Genomic DNA, 12870 nt, shown 5'->3' with positions numbered 1-12870 from the left:
CAGCTGACTGGCGGGCATATCTTTGACTCTGCCTTTCTTTATCCCATCATTCTCAGTTTGGCTTTCCTGCCTAAGTTTATCCTGTTCATCTATTGGACAGTCAGCTTGTTTATTAAATCAATCATAGTGACATATATTCACACAGTGTACAGAATTATTTCATAGCACATGATTTTACTAGCCCTGGGTAGTTTGCTAGGTTTCCAGTACCAGGCATGATTTCCTCTGGATAAATTGGTCTTAAGTCCAGTTAGAGATTTAGGACTGTTGATTGCTTGCTTTCTTTGTTAGCTTTTCCCTTTGCCTCTATTTCATTGATTTCTACTCTTGTTTTTATTATTTCTTGCTGTCAAATGGGTTTGGATTTGGTTCTTATTTTTCCAAATTTTGAGGTGCATCATTAAGTTATTTGTGCTCTTTCTGATTTTTCTTTTAAATGCAGGCACTTAGAGCTAAAAGTTTCCCTTGTAATACTGCTTTCAGTGTGCCCTAGGTGTTTTGTTGTGTTTTCATTTTCATTTAGTTCCAGGATTTTTTTTAAATTTATGCTTTGATTTCTTTCACCCATTCATCATTCAGTTATGAGTTGTCTAATCTCCATGAGCTTGTATATTTACTAGAGATGTTTGCTGTCAATTTTAAGTTTCATTGCATTGTGGTAGGATAGGGTCTGAGGAATTATTTCAGTCTCTTTGAATTTGTAGAGATTTGTTTTGCATTCCAGGATGTGGTCTGTTTTAGAGAAGCTTTCTTGTGCTGCTGAGTAGAATGTGTGTTCTTTTCTGTTTGAGTGAAATGTTCTGTAGATATTTATTATGTCTATTTGATATATGATGTCAATTGATTCTGATGTTTCTCTGTTTATTTTTGTCCAGATAACCTGTCTATTGGAGAAAGTAGGGTATTGAAATCACCTAGTATTAAGGGATTGATGTTAATCTGTGTCTTTATTTCCAGCAGTAGATTTTATTTTTTTATGAAATTGGGTGCCCCAGAACTTGATGCATATATGTTTGACATAGTAATGTCTTGGTTTACTGTCCCTTGATTAGGATGAAATATCCCTCTTTATCTTTTTTATTTAGTTTTAGTTTGAAGTTGGTTAGATACTAGGATGGAGGCTTCTGCTTGCTTCCTGGTCCCATTTGATTGGAGTTTTTTTTTTTTTTCTTAACCTTTTACTATTAATTTTATTTCCAAAATACGATCAGTAAAGAGAAAAATAAATGGATGAGAAAGGGTAGGAGAGTATCATGGAAATAAGCAGAGGATAAAGGGATTAGGGAATTAATTATAGGACTATGGTAATAGATGGGTTTATCTGTTGAAGTTTACCTTGATCTGAAGATGCAGTGCATAGCACATTTGCCATCCGGGCCTTGGTTTCTTCTCTTCACTAGGTTTTTTTTTTTTTTCCCCTAAACTTTTTTGACTTTTTTTCTGGATTTCACAGCATGCATTCAGATCCCAATTATCTCTCCATCCCCCCATCACATCTGCCCTCTGCCCTTGCATCCTCCCCCGACAAAACAACCCCAAATTTAAGAGAAAAACCAAAAATCAAACCAAACAAAAACCTAAAACAAACAAACCAAACAAGGGTCGGGGAGAAGAAGAGTCGTGTGGAAGCTGTAGTGTTGCCCACTGGGACACGGTTTACCCTTTAGTCCATTCACCTTTACTTGTAAGTGTTCATTGCCAGGAGTCATTGGTCTATAGAGGCCTCAGGCTTCTGCTACACAACAGATAACTGTATTGGGTTCTCCCCGGGGCTCTTCTTGAACATCCTGTTGTCCTGTGTCATGGTGATCCTGCTGTTTTGGATCTGTAGGTTCCTCCCCTTCACAAGCTCCAACACTTCATAGGTGAGGTGGATGTTGGGGTGGGCCATCTCTTAGACCCCAGTCCTGAGCCTGGGTGGTAACTGGGTTGCTCAGCCTGCCATCTTTCCTTCATTGCTCATCCCTCCAACACTGCCCAGGCTAGCTCACCCAAAGCGGTCTGCAGCAAGGGGCGGGGCCAGTTCTCCACTCTCAGGTGTTCAGATCTGGCCCACTCACATTCACACCACTCTGTTTGGCCCAGGCCAGGTGCAGGGAGGGCCCTCTCTCCTGATGCTGTAGGGGGAATACAAGGGAGTTCGTGGGGTCAGCTCTCCTGTTCTCACACCCTCCGGGCTGGCTCACCTGAGCTCCTTCCTGACAACAGGGTCAGCTCTAGTGTGCTTCCCAGACAGGGTGCTGAGCCTGCTCTCCTGTCTGCAGCCAGTTAAGGGTCAGGGCTAGCATTTCCACCTTAGTGACCTGCAGGAGGGGCGGAGGTGGGCGGGACAGCTCTCTCTCCTGCTGTAGGTGGTAATGGGTGGGGAGGGGGAGGGCATTTTTCTCCAATCCATGCTACCACACGGCCAACCGGGGTGGAGGGATGGGGGGTTGGAGGGGGTTGAGGGTGTCAGCTTTAGTGTACTGCCCAGTTAGGGTGCACACCAGTGGTGAGGGGTGGGGCCGTCTCTATGGAGTGCAGGGAGGGGGCATCTCTCCTGTGAGGGTTAGAGCTAGCTCTCCTGCTGCAGTATCTAGTGAGGGGTAGGACCAGCTATCTCAGGGCCAGTGAAGGGTAGGGCTGGCTGAGCACAGCATGGTGTCAATGTCCCACCTGTGCTAACGTGGGTCACAGACAGCATCATGGACCCAGACATGGCCCTCGGCAGCAGCTTGGATCCAGATGTCACCATGGCCCCAGTGACAGCACAGACCACTCAAATCAGTATGGCCCCTCTGGCAGCATGGCCTCGGGCACCTTGGGTCTTAGGTGGGTGATCAGCCCCTGGGCAGAGCCTTCAGTGGTAAGAGAAGCCATGGATATCACCCCATACCCCAGCTGCTGCAGGGCCACAGACCCAGACATGGCCCTAAGCAGCACCTCCCACCCCACTGGCCCCAGGTGGCAGCACCAGTGACTGGAGTACTTTTACTTTTGTCCATTCTTTTACTCTAAGGCAGTTTCCATCTTGAAAGGTAAGATGCTCTGGATACCGGAGACAGTTGTTTAGCTTGAACTGTTTGGGGGGCCCCCTCGGCAGGGGGATTGGGATCTGTTGCTGGTATATGGGCAGGCTTTTTGGAACCCAGTGCCTAGGGTGTGACACCCTGCGCATCCTTGGTGCAGGGAGGAGGGGCTTGGACCTGCCTCAGCTGAGTGTGCCAGGCTCTACTGACTCCCCATGGGAGACCTTGACTTGGGGGAGGTGGAATGGGGGGTGGTTGGGGGGGAAGGCTGGAGGGCAGGAAGAGGGAGGAGAAGGGGATCTGTGGTTGGTATGTAAAATGAATAGAAAATTTCTTAATAATAAAAAAAGAAAAAAGATAAGATGTATTTCTTAGAACAGATGCATTTTGTTTCTTGATCTATTCAGTTGGACTGTGTCTTTTGATTGAAAAATTGATATTTAAAGTTATTATCGAAATGTGTATTGTATGTTAATTGCTGTTAGAATGTTACTGAGTTTTGTGCTGTTTTTGCTCTTAGTGGTACTTTGTGTTTTAATAACTATGGCTTCATATTTCTATCTGTAGTCTTCTTGCTCTGCTCATTCCTCTCTTCAGCCTGAAGTATTGTTTTCTGTATTTTCTGTAGGTTTAGTTTGTTGGACATGAAGGTTTAAGGCTTTTTTTTTTGTGCAATGTTTGTCTTTCTCCAATTATGACAGAGAGTTTTTTCTGGGTATGTTAGTCTAGGCTGGCTGTCATAGTATTTTAGGATTTGGAATGCATTGCTCCAGGCTTATATGGATTTCAAAGTTCCCATTGAGAAACCAGCTGTTATTCTGATGGCTCTTCCTTTATATGTGACTTGCATTTTTTCTCTTGTAGCACTCACTGTACTTTCTTTGTTATGTATGCTTAGAGTTTTAACTATGTTACGCTGTGGGGATTTTCTTTTCTGGTCCTACCTAGTTGGTGTTCTGTATGCTTCTTGTGTCTGTATGAGTGTGTGTTTTCTTCATTTGGGGATGTTTCCTTCTATGGTCTTTTTGAAGATGAGGTCTACAACATTGACTTCATAGTCTCCTCCCTCATCTATGCCTAGAATTTGGAGGTTATGTTTTTCATAGTGTCCAACATTTCTTCGGCATTTCTTTCCTATGTTGTTAAATTTTTTTCATAGTCCTTTCTTGTTTGGTCTAGATCTTGATTCCTGATGTTTTATCTTCCACTTGATTTATTCTTCTTGTAAGGCATCCCTTTAAGTTTTCTAGTTGAGTTACTAGTATTTTTTAGTTCCATCTTTGTTTCAGCTTGAGTCATCTTCAATGTTTCTATCTCCTTGTTGAATTCCATTATCTAGTCCTGGGTTATCTTAGTCTTCTAATCAGCCTTAAGGTTTTGTTTTTTGTTTTTTTTTTTCTTGGACATCACTTGGGAGTTTATTCTTAAGCTCTTTCTCTTTAATTTCATGGAGCTTTTTCTTTATGACTTCTTTAAATTTCTTAAATTCTTTGATGAAATGTATGATTGTTCCTTTAAAATAATCTGTTCTGGGGTTCTTGTAGGTAATTCTCATTGGGAAACATATCTATAGGACTGGTAGGTTTTAGGGAATAGATTCTGGCTCCATCTTTAATTGTTGGTACTTTTGCAGTGAGACCTGGGCCTGTGGACTTTTCTTACTTACAAATTTGATATGCACAGAGTAGGTTGGAGCAGAAGACAGGATATATGGGTGGATTTTAGGTGGAATGAAGTCAAGTGAATAGATGAGACTGGCATTAGTATATAATATATTCCTCTTGGTCTAAGCCTATACCCTTTTGGGTTAGATCTGGCTGTGTGGAAAGGTAATATGTGGTGTGGGAGGAACCTGTTGGTTGAGGGATAGGTAGGTAGGGGCCTGTCAGAAGCCTAGAGGTTGTCTGTTGCTGTGGAATAATCTTTGTACACTGTAAATATGTATTCCTCTCATTGTTAATAAAAATCTGGTTTGCTGATGGCTAGGCATGATTTTCGGGGTAGAGAGAATGCTGGAAAGAAGGAGGGCTTAGTGAGAGGAGTCACCAGCCAGACAGAGAGTAAGCAAGACCTACTGGAGAGGTAAATACCATGAGTCTTGGGGCAGCACATAGATTAATAGAAATGGGTTAATTTAAGTTGAAGGAGCTAGTTAGTAATAAGGTTGAGCTATTGGCCAAGCATTTATAATTAATAATAAGACTCGCTTGTAATTATTTGGGAAGTGACTGTGGGATGGGGAAACTCTGCCTACAGTCTATGGTGCAGGAGGGATTGCTGGAGTAGGCCAGGGAACTGGATGTGGGACTCAGGCTTGATATGATAGGTTGGGGAGATGTCTTAGATGTGGTGGCCAGGGAAACACACTGGGCTAGATTGGAGGAGGAGTTGGGAAGTCTGGCTGTTAGAGATTTCTTGTCACAATTTCTGTTGCATCAGTTGGCTCAGCTTACTTTGGCTCACTCCTGGCTAAGGGTTCTGCCCTTCTATAGTAATTAAGTCTTTGTTTTTGGAGGTGTAGTCTATAGTGTCTTTAGTTAAATGTAAGTGAATGTCTGTTTTTTTAGTGGCTGTTTTTGTTGTTCTGGATATTTCCTGTTGTGTAAATGGGTTGACAGTTGCCTGTGGCTGTGTTGGCACAAGCTCCCATCTTCTGTTTTCTGCAAAGGCCTGTTTTGCCTTACAGATCTTCCATACTTGGAAGTTTTAACTGTTTACAAGCTGAAGGACCACAATGGAGTCTTCAGTTCTTAGTGTGGTTTTCTGTCTTGCATTTTCTATGTTCCATTCTTTATTTTTCATTATCCTCTCATCTTTCAGGGAATCTGAATATTCACAAATATTCTGATTTGTGAATAGACTCTCATTTTTTGTATAACTGTATGTTCATTTTAGTAAAGTACATTTTTCTGTATATGGATTTGTATTGCTTATGCTGACAGGTTGAATTAAGTCCATGCTCCTGTTGGGCTTACATGGCTTACTTTGGGTTTTCACTAAGTTGTCTCATCTTGAATATTGACCAACTATTTCTTACCATCATGAATATCTGAAGAGGTATTGGAAGAAGGGAGCCACATAGAGTGAAATTATTACTAAAAACATTAAAATATTCTTTAGTTCTTTTAGCATACAGAGTACTGAGTCTCCTTATTACATTTTCCTATTTGTCTTTATACTTTATTCCCAGTCTTCCCCTTCTCTTATTGCCCACTCATGTCCTGTGCTACCCTGTGGCAGGTTCTTTCTATTTCACCAGCTATTACCCCCCCTTTTTTTTAATGGCAATGGTAATTGAACCAGTGACCCTGTGTATATTTCATAAACATTATACCACTGAACTACATTCCCCAGCCTATTTCTATTACTTTTAACCATTCAATTTAGAAATCTCAAGAATATATGTTGAAATAATCAAACACTCAAGAAGTCTCTATTTAATTTTTTCCATTTACATATGATTATCAGGATTCAAAGAGAAGTGCTTTGTCCTTTAAAGGAGGCAAAAAGGACAGGAAGACACATTCATTGAAAATCAGTGAACACTTCAGGTAATGAGTTGTAACCACTCAGATGTAAGGTCACAGTCATATGTGGGAAATTTGAGTTGAACAAATAAAGGGATTTAGAAAACGGTCTTTTGTGATAATAGAAAAATGCAACTATTTGGTAAAAAAAGGATTTTGTTCCCTTGGAACCCACATGGTTGAGAGAACTACTCTCTGCAAGTTGACCTTCTCAGGCATGCTGTTACGCACACACATACACAAAGATGCATACTTACAATAAATTGTTGTAATAATAATCTTCAACAATAATTGGTGAAAATCAGTCTTACCCATAAAAGTCAATTTAACTTTAATGATGTGAACTTTACTTTAAAGAGAACCTCTTATTAAACATTTAGACCAAAACTTAACCTGAGGAATTTGAATATCTCTGTCAGTTTTATTACTGTATTCTTATAGTATTTTATTGTTAATAACACAGGCCCCTTGAGTATCCTGGTATTTATTCATGTTAAGGGTTGTTTACATTTATGCTCAAATTATTGTATACAAATTTATAAAAGATCTGAAATTGTAGGTGCCACATTTCTTTATTTGCTTTGTCAAAAAACAAAACCCACAATTGTAAAAGTACATGATAATGTATTTACTTTCTGAAACATGTTTTCTTTGCTAAGCTGCTCCTGTACTTTCACCCAGACACTGTCCCTTACCCCAATCATTGTTTTAGAAATGCTATTTACTATACAATAGGTGACTACTTTCAGACTGAGCAAAAAGGAAATCTGTTCATTTTGCATTGGTTCTGTTAGTCTAGTTATTACCTAACGGCCTGATTATGCCAATGCAGTTTTCTCCTAGTATCTTACTACTGTGTGTATTTACTATACATGCTTGAAATGTTTGTAAAGAACTCAGCAGTTGTGGGTGGACACAGGCTAGAGTTCATGAGCCAGTGACAAAAAGGAGGACTCTAGAGAAAAGGCCATTAGGATGAATGAGAGAGAGAGAGAGAGAGAGAGAGAGAGAGAGAGAGAGAGAGAGAGAGAGAGAGAAGGAGGAGGAGGAGGAGGAGGAGGAGGAGGAGGAGGAGGAGGAGGAGGAGAAGGAGAAGGAGAAGGAGAAGGAGAAGGAGAAGGAGAAGAAGAAGAAGAAGAAGAAGAAGAAGAAGAAGAAGAAGAAGAAGAAGAAGAAGAAGAAGAAGAAGAAGAAGAAGGGTAAATGTTACAGAAAGAAGGAGGGAGGGAGAAGGAAGAGAGGGGGAAAAAGAGAGGAAGGGGTCCAAAAGGAGGAGGAAGAGAAGGAAGAGGAGACAGAATTCTGATAGCAACTCAGTTGACTGGATTCATGGTTCCCTGGCTTGCACATGGCTTGGCTGTTCCTCAGGACAGTTCAGTGTCCTAAAATCATGACAGTCTGAAATCCGTGACATTTAGCACTTGCCATTGCCACCACAATAGTTCTCATGGATGAATAACTTACATCTATGAACAACGGCCAACTTGCAAATATGGTCTATGTCCAAACAGAGACCATCACGGAACTAATAATTATTTTGGTTATTTTTAAAAGATTACAAATGGAAAAGAAACTTCTCAAAGTATACTGAGATACTGTGTGTTGAAACTTAGATTTTCTTTAATGGGTTAGAATAACAATTGTAGAATATGTTTATGTATGAGGTGTGTGCTTACAGAGCTTGCCTCGTGGAAACCTAAATAATCCTTTTGATTTTAAATATTTTAATGGAATTACTTAGTTGTCAAAATAAATTTTACATAGTTTTTTTTTTTTTACAAAGGTTTCACTACATTTGAAACACAGTCTTATAAATTCAATCCCAATTGCACTTTCAATATCTTTTATAAGGACCTTCATTATAAAAGGCAATGTTCTCGATTCTGTGTTTACATGAAAACATAGTTTTTGAGTATTGCAAGTTATATTTAAGGGGAAAGTAATTAAAAAAGCTAACAAAATACTGAATATCACTTGAAAAATATGTAGCTTACTATAAGAAGAGTATACAAATAAGTTTTGAGAGTTCCAGTATTCTTTTCCTGACTTTAGCCATGATTTGGAAAAGTGGGAAATAAAACCTACTGGGCCCAGAAAACTTTCCTTTTAGTATTAGAAAGTGAGCCCAGGATCTTATACATTACCAGGCAAGTACACTCTCACTGAGTTGTGTCTCCAGCCCTTTAATCTTTTGTCATTTTAAGACAGTATCCAAGTTTTCTAAACTGGCTTTGAACTAGCTCTGTAGGTCAGGTAGACCTTGAACTAATGATTCTACTGATTCATGCCCGTGTCCCCCCCACCCCCACCAGTAGCTAGAATTACTGATCTGGCCATCAATTCTTATTTATAGTTAATATATTTTAAAACACTTCTTAATACAATGGCTGTTCTATAGCCTGAATCTTAAATAGTCTTAATAAAAACAAACCTAGAGCCAAGTACTGGGGTCAACACTGGAAGATCAGAGAAGCAGAACAAGCCACAGCTTCCTCACCTCGCCAATTCCTCAGGTGATCCTGTTTCCTCAGACTGGAAGCCTCTGAGTTCTCATCCAAATGGATCTCAGCTGAACTGTTGCTAAAAGTCTAAAAGCTTAACCAGCACTAGTTCCTGGTCCTCATGCTTTATATACCTTTCTGCTTTCTGCCATCACTTCCTGTGATTAAAGGTGTGAATCACCATTTTCTGACCTCTATATCTAGTGGCTGTTTTGTTCTCTGATCCCAGATAAGTTTATTAGGGTGCACAATATTTTGGGGAACACAATATCACCACACTGTTCAGTTTGTTTTGTGAGAATTACAGACAAGGGCAGAACATTGTCTCTTTAACACAAGTGTCTTAGTTACTACAGCTATGACAAAGCACCATGACCAAAGCAACTTATAAAATCAAGCATTTAGTTGGGGGGACTTGAGTTTGAGAGGGTGAAGCCATGACCGTCATGGCAGGGAGCATGGCAACAGGCAGGCAGGCATGGTGCTGTAGCTACAGCTGAGAGAGCTTACAAGTTGAGACAATAACCACAAGGCAGTAGGGGTGGGGTGGGAGGAGAGGGTGGGGTGGAGGGCGAGAAAAGAGGAGATTGAAGTCAGGTATTAGAAAGACAGCTACTAGGCTCCAAGAGAATTGTACCTGGGTGCGTCCTGGATGCTCACACTATTCCAGTCCCACACGGTTTCTAGCTTCTCTTCATCAGATGCTACCTCTCTGTCTCTTGCTCTGGAGTTCTGGCTTTTGTTCACATTTGCTCTGTCTTGTCCTGTTTCTATCAACCTGTACCTATGGCACAGCACATTCCATTATCCCCAGGTTCTGATACCAATTTATACCCAACTTTAACATTTCTCCTTCCCTGTCTACAAGGTTGAAATCTCAAAGAACTGCAGTTCACATCTCATTCATTTCTTAGTTTTCATAGGAAAATATTAAATTAAGTTTTAGAAAATTATGTACACTTTTTCTATAAGTCAGTTTACATTCCCTTCAGGAATCTGTAGCTGATATATTTGAGGATTTTCAATAGATTGGGGGAATCATCCTAAGAAAATAGATATCAAAGATAGAAAGCTAAGAAGGTTTGAGAGAGGATAACCATTTACAAATAAGTCTATTATATTATTCTGCATATCTCTTTCTCCCAATAAGGAGACTTTCAAGTTTTTAAAAATATATTTTTTACTGTAAAAATGATTATATATATATACATGTGTGGTTTATGTACATGTGTGGGTGCCTCCAGAGCCCAAAAGAAGTTGTCAAATCCCTTATAGCCAGAGTTACAGGTGTTTGTGAGCCCCCTGATGGTGGGAACCGATCTCTAGTTCTCTGGAAGAACAGCAAATGCTCTTAACTACTGAGCAATTTCTTCAGCCCAAAGTTTTTGCTTAAAAAAAAAATACCCACGTAAATATTTTAAAATTGGTGACAAAAGCCATTCCAATGAAGAAACGAACATTTGAAGTAAGGCTTCTGAGGAACGAATAGTTGAGAGTCTTCTGTGGTTTCTGGTTTAGTGGTTATGAATGGTCCAGGATATGATTTACAGAACAGGGCAATGGGAAGAGCAAGGAGATTCTGAAGACTTAGGTGATGGTTGTTTCTTCTCAATTCTTACCCAGAAGGAGCAATCCCACGAGGAACTACATGTTTCATTTGGAATTCAGATGGAGACTAGAAGTCTGGAGTCTATGATGGAATTTTTAGGGGACAGGACCCCAGTATTTAAAGAGGTAGAGCATAGACTATGTTCTAGAGAAGATAGGAAAATATTGGTGGAAAAATTGAAAAAGCTAAACAATAGTGCCATGGAAGGCTCGAGAAAATGTGGAATGCATAGGGGATTGCATAAGCCTTATGCATGTGGTAGTTCTATGGTTCGCTTTAGCTACAAGAGAGATGCAAAATCAGAGGATTTTTGTTCAGTGTCTCTGCTGGGGATTTTATCAAAGTGTTTCTTCACTGTGATCCCAATTTGCCTTTGAACAGGGGTGGCTGCAGACTACTGAAGGCTGCCCAAAGCGTCCTGAGTCACCATTATTTCTTGTACAACTAGAGGATTTTCCGGTGTCACTTGCTGTCCCCATGAAATGTTCACATTTCACTGTCATTAGCTGGAAAGCATCTGTAAATGCCAATTTGTTTTTACTTCTATTTTTTGAGAGACTTTTGTTTTTCTTTTTTATCTGTGTCCAGGCTGACCTATAGCTCTTTAATGTGTGATTTCCCAACCTCAGCATCTCAAGGGCTGGGATTACAGGTATGTTCCACTATATACAGACTAATTTCTTCTCCCACTTCCTGGTTTGGGAATTAAATTTAGATCTTAACACATGCTAAGCCTGGCCTCTACCATATAACTACAATTCCAGCTAGAAGTTAACTTCAGAATTCTCAAAATAATCTCTCTGGGTGTGCATTTGACTCAACATGTTCACATTAGCCTGTAGTTAGTTGTTTCCTATATGAAATCATGTTTGAATGTGGTTTGTATATATCGCTATAGATATAGCTTGTGTTAACCCTGCTATCATCAAATGCATAAATGACTAGGGATGCCTTTCTATGCTTATTGTCCTGTTCGCATTACTCTTAGGAAGGAAGTTGATTGAATGTTTTGACAATATGCATGGAGGAGGCAACTACTCACTTCCATATAAATTGCATAAATCAGTTCTCATGATTTTAAAGTGAATTCAGTCTTTGAGGGGAGACTGATCATTAAATGAAGTAAAAAGGGATGAGTTTAGTGAATAAAATGTTGAATTTAAACATCTCTGCCCTTGGCAAATTTAGTGAGAATTTTCTTAGAATTCTCATCACACATCAGTTTTTTAACTCTAGAAAACCGAGTCCACTTGGAATTGGGCCATTCTCTATTTTGTGCTTCCAGTTTTTGTAAATTGGAGCACATATTGAATTTCAGAGTTCCCAAGCCAAAAATATATTAAAAACCACATATGCTAGTTTCTAGTGGAAAAACAGAGCAATCTCCAGTGGAGAGGGACTCCCTCTTCTGTGAGTTTGTCTGTGGAGCGGGTTATTTATGGGAGCTCAGAATCACTGCCAAAAAGGCGGTCATGGTGTATCCTGTCAATAATTTTGTCCTTTTGTTAGGATTATTTTATGTTTAATGGAATATAAATCTTGTTTATTGCCTTTAAATATTCATGCAGATTCATATATTAACATTTTCATGTTTTTGTTGGCATAATTTATAGATTAGAATTAAGAGCTTCTATAATTTATGAGCAAACCAACTAACTTCATAAATATAAAATGGAATCAGTAAAGCCACTCGAATGAAGATACCTAAGTCAAGTCAAATTGTTTTAGAAATGGATAATGGGTGCTAGCAGTTGACAATAGTGTTCTTTCAAAAGAGGACAGATCATCTCTACAATAATTAGGTCAATCCAGTCATATTACTAAGCAGTTTGTTCTGTACTATGATAGGGGTGACTACATTTTGTGTATATTTGTGTACTGAATATTTGGGCCTACTCAAAAAAATTTTATTTTCCTACGTTTATCATCTTATGACAAGTTAAACAAAATGTTCAAAATCAGGTGTTATATCGGAGGCCTGCGGGATAATGTGGGGAAAATGAAACACAATAGCAAAGACTTCCTTTTAAATGTGTTATTATTGTTAAGAATGAAGTAGTTCAGTTGTGGGAAGTCAAGGGAAACATTGGAAATGACCATCTCATTGTTTTTTGTGGACTCTAACACTGTTGTATATTTTAAATATTCAGTAGAAAAAAATTGAAAACAAAGAGATGATTCACGTTAAATTCTCTTTTGCTTGATTGGAAATGGAGAGGCACTTA

Source organism: Peromyscus leucopus, chromosome 9, assembly GCF_004664715.2.
Source record: "Peromyscus leucopus breed LL Stock chromosome 9, UCI_PerLeu_2.1, whole genome shotgun sequence".
Lineage (NCBI taxonomy): Eukaryota > Metazoa > Chordata > Mammalia > Rodentia > Cricetidae > Peromyscus > Peromyscus leucopus.
The sequence above is the reverse complement of the archived record's forward strand: the minus strand, read 5'-3'. Positions refer to the sequence as shown.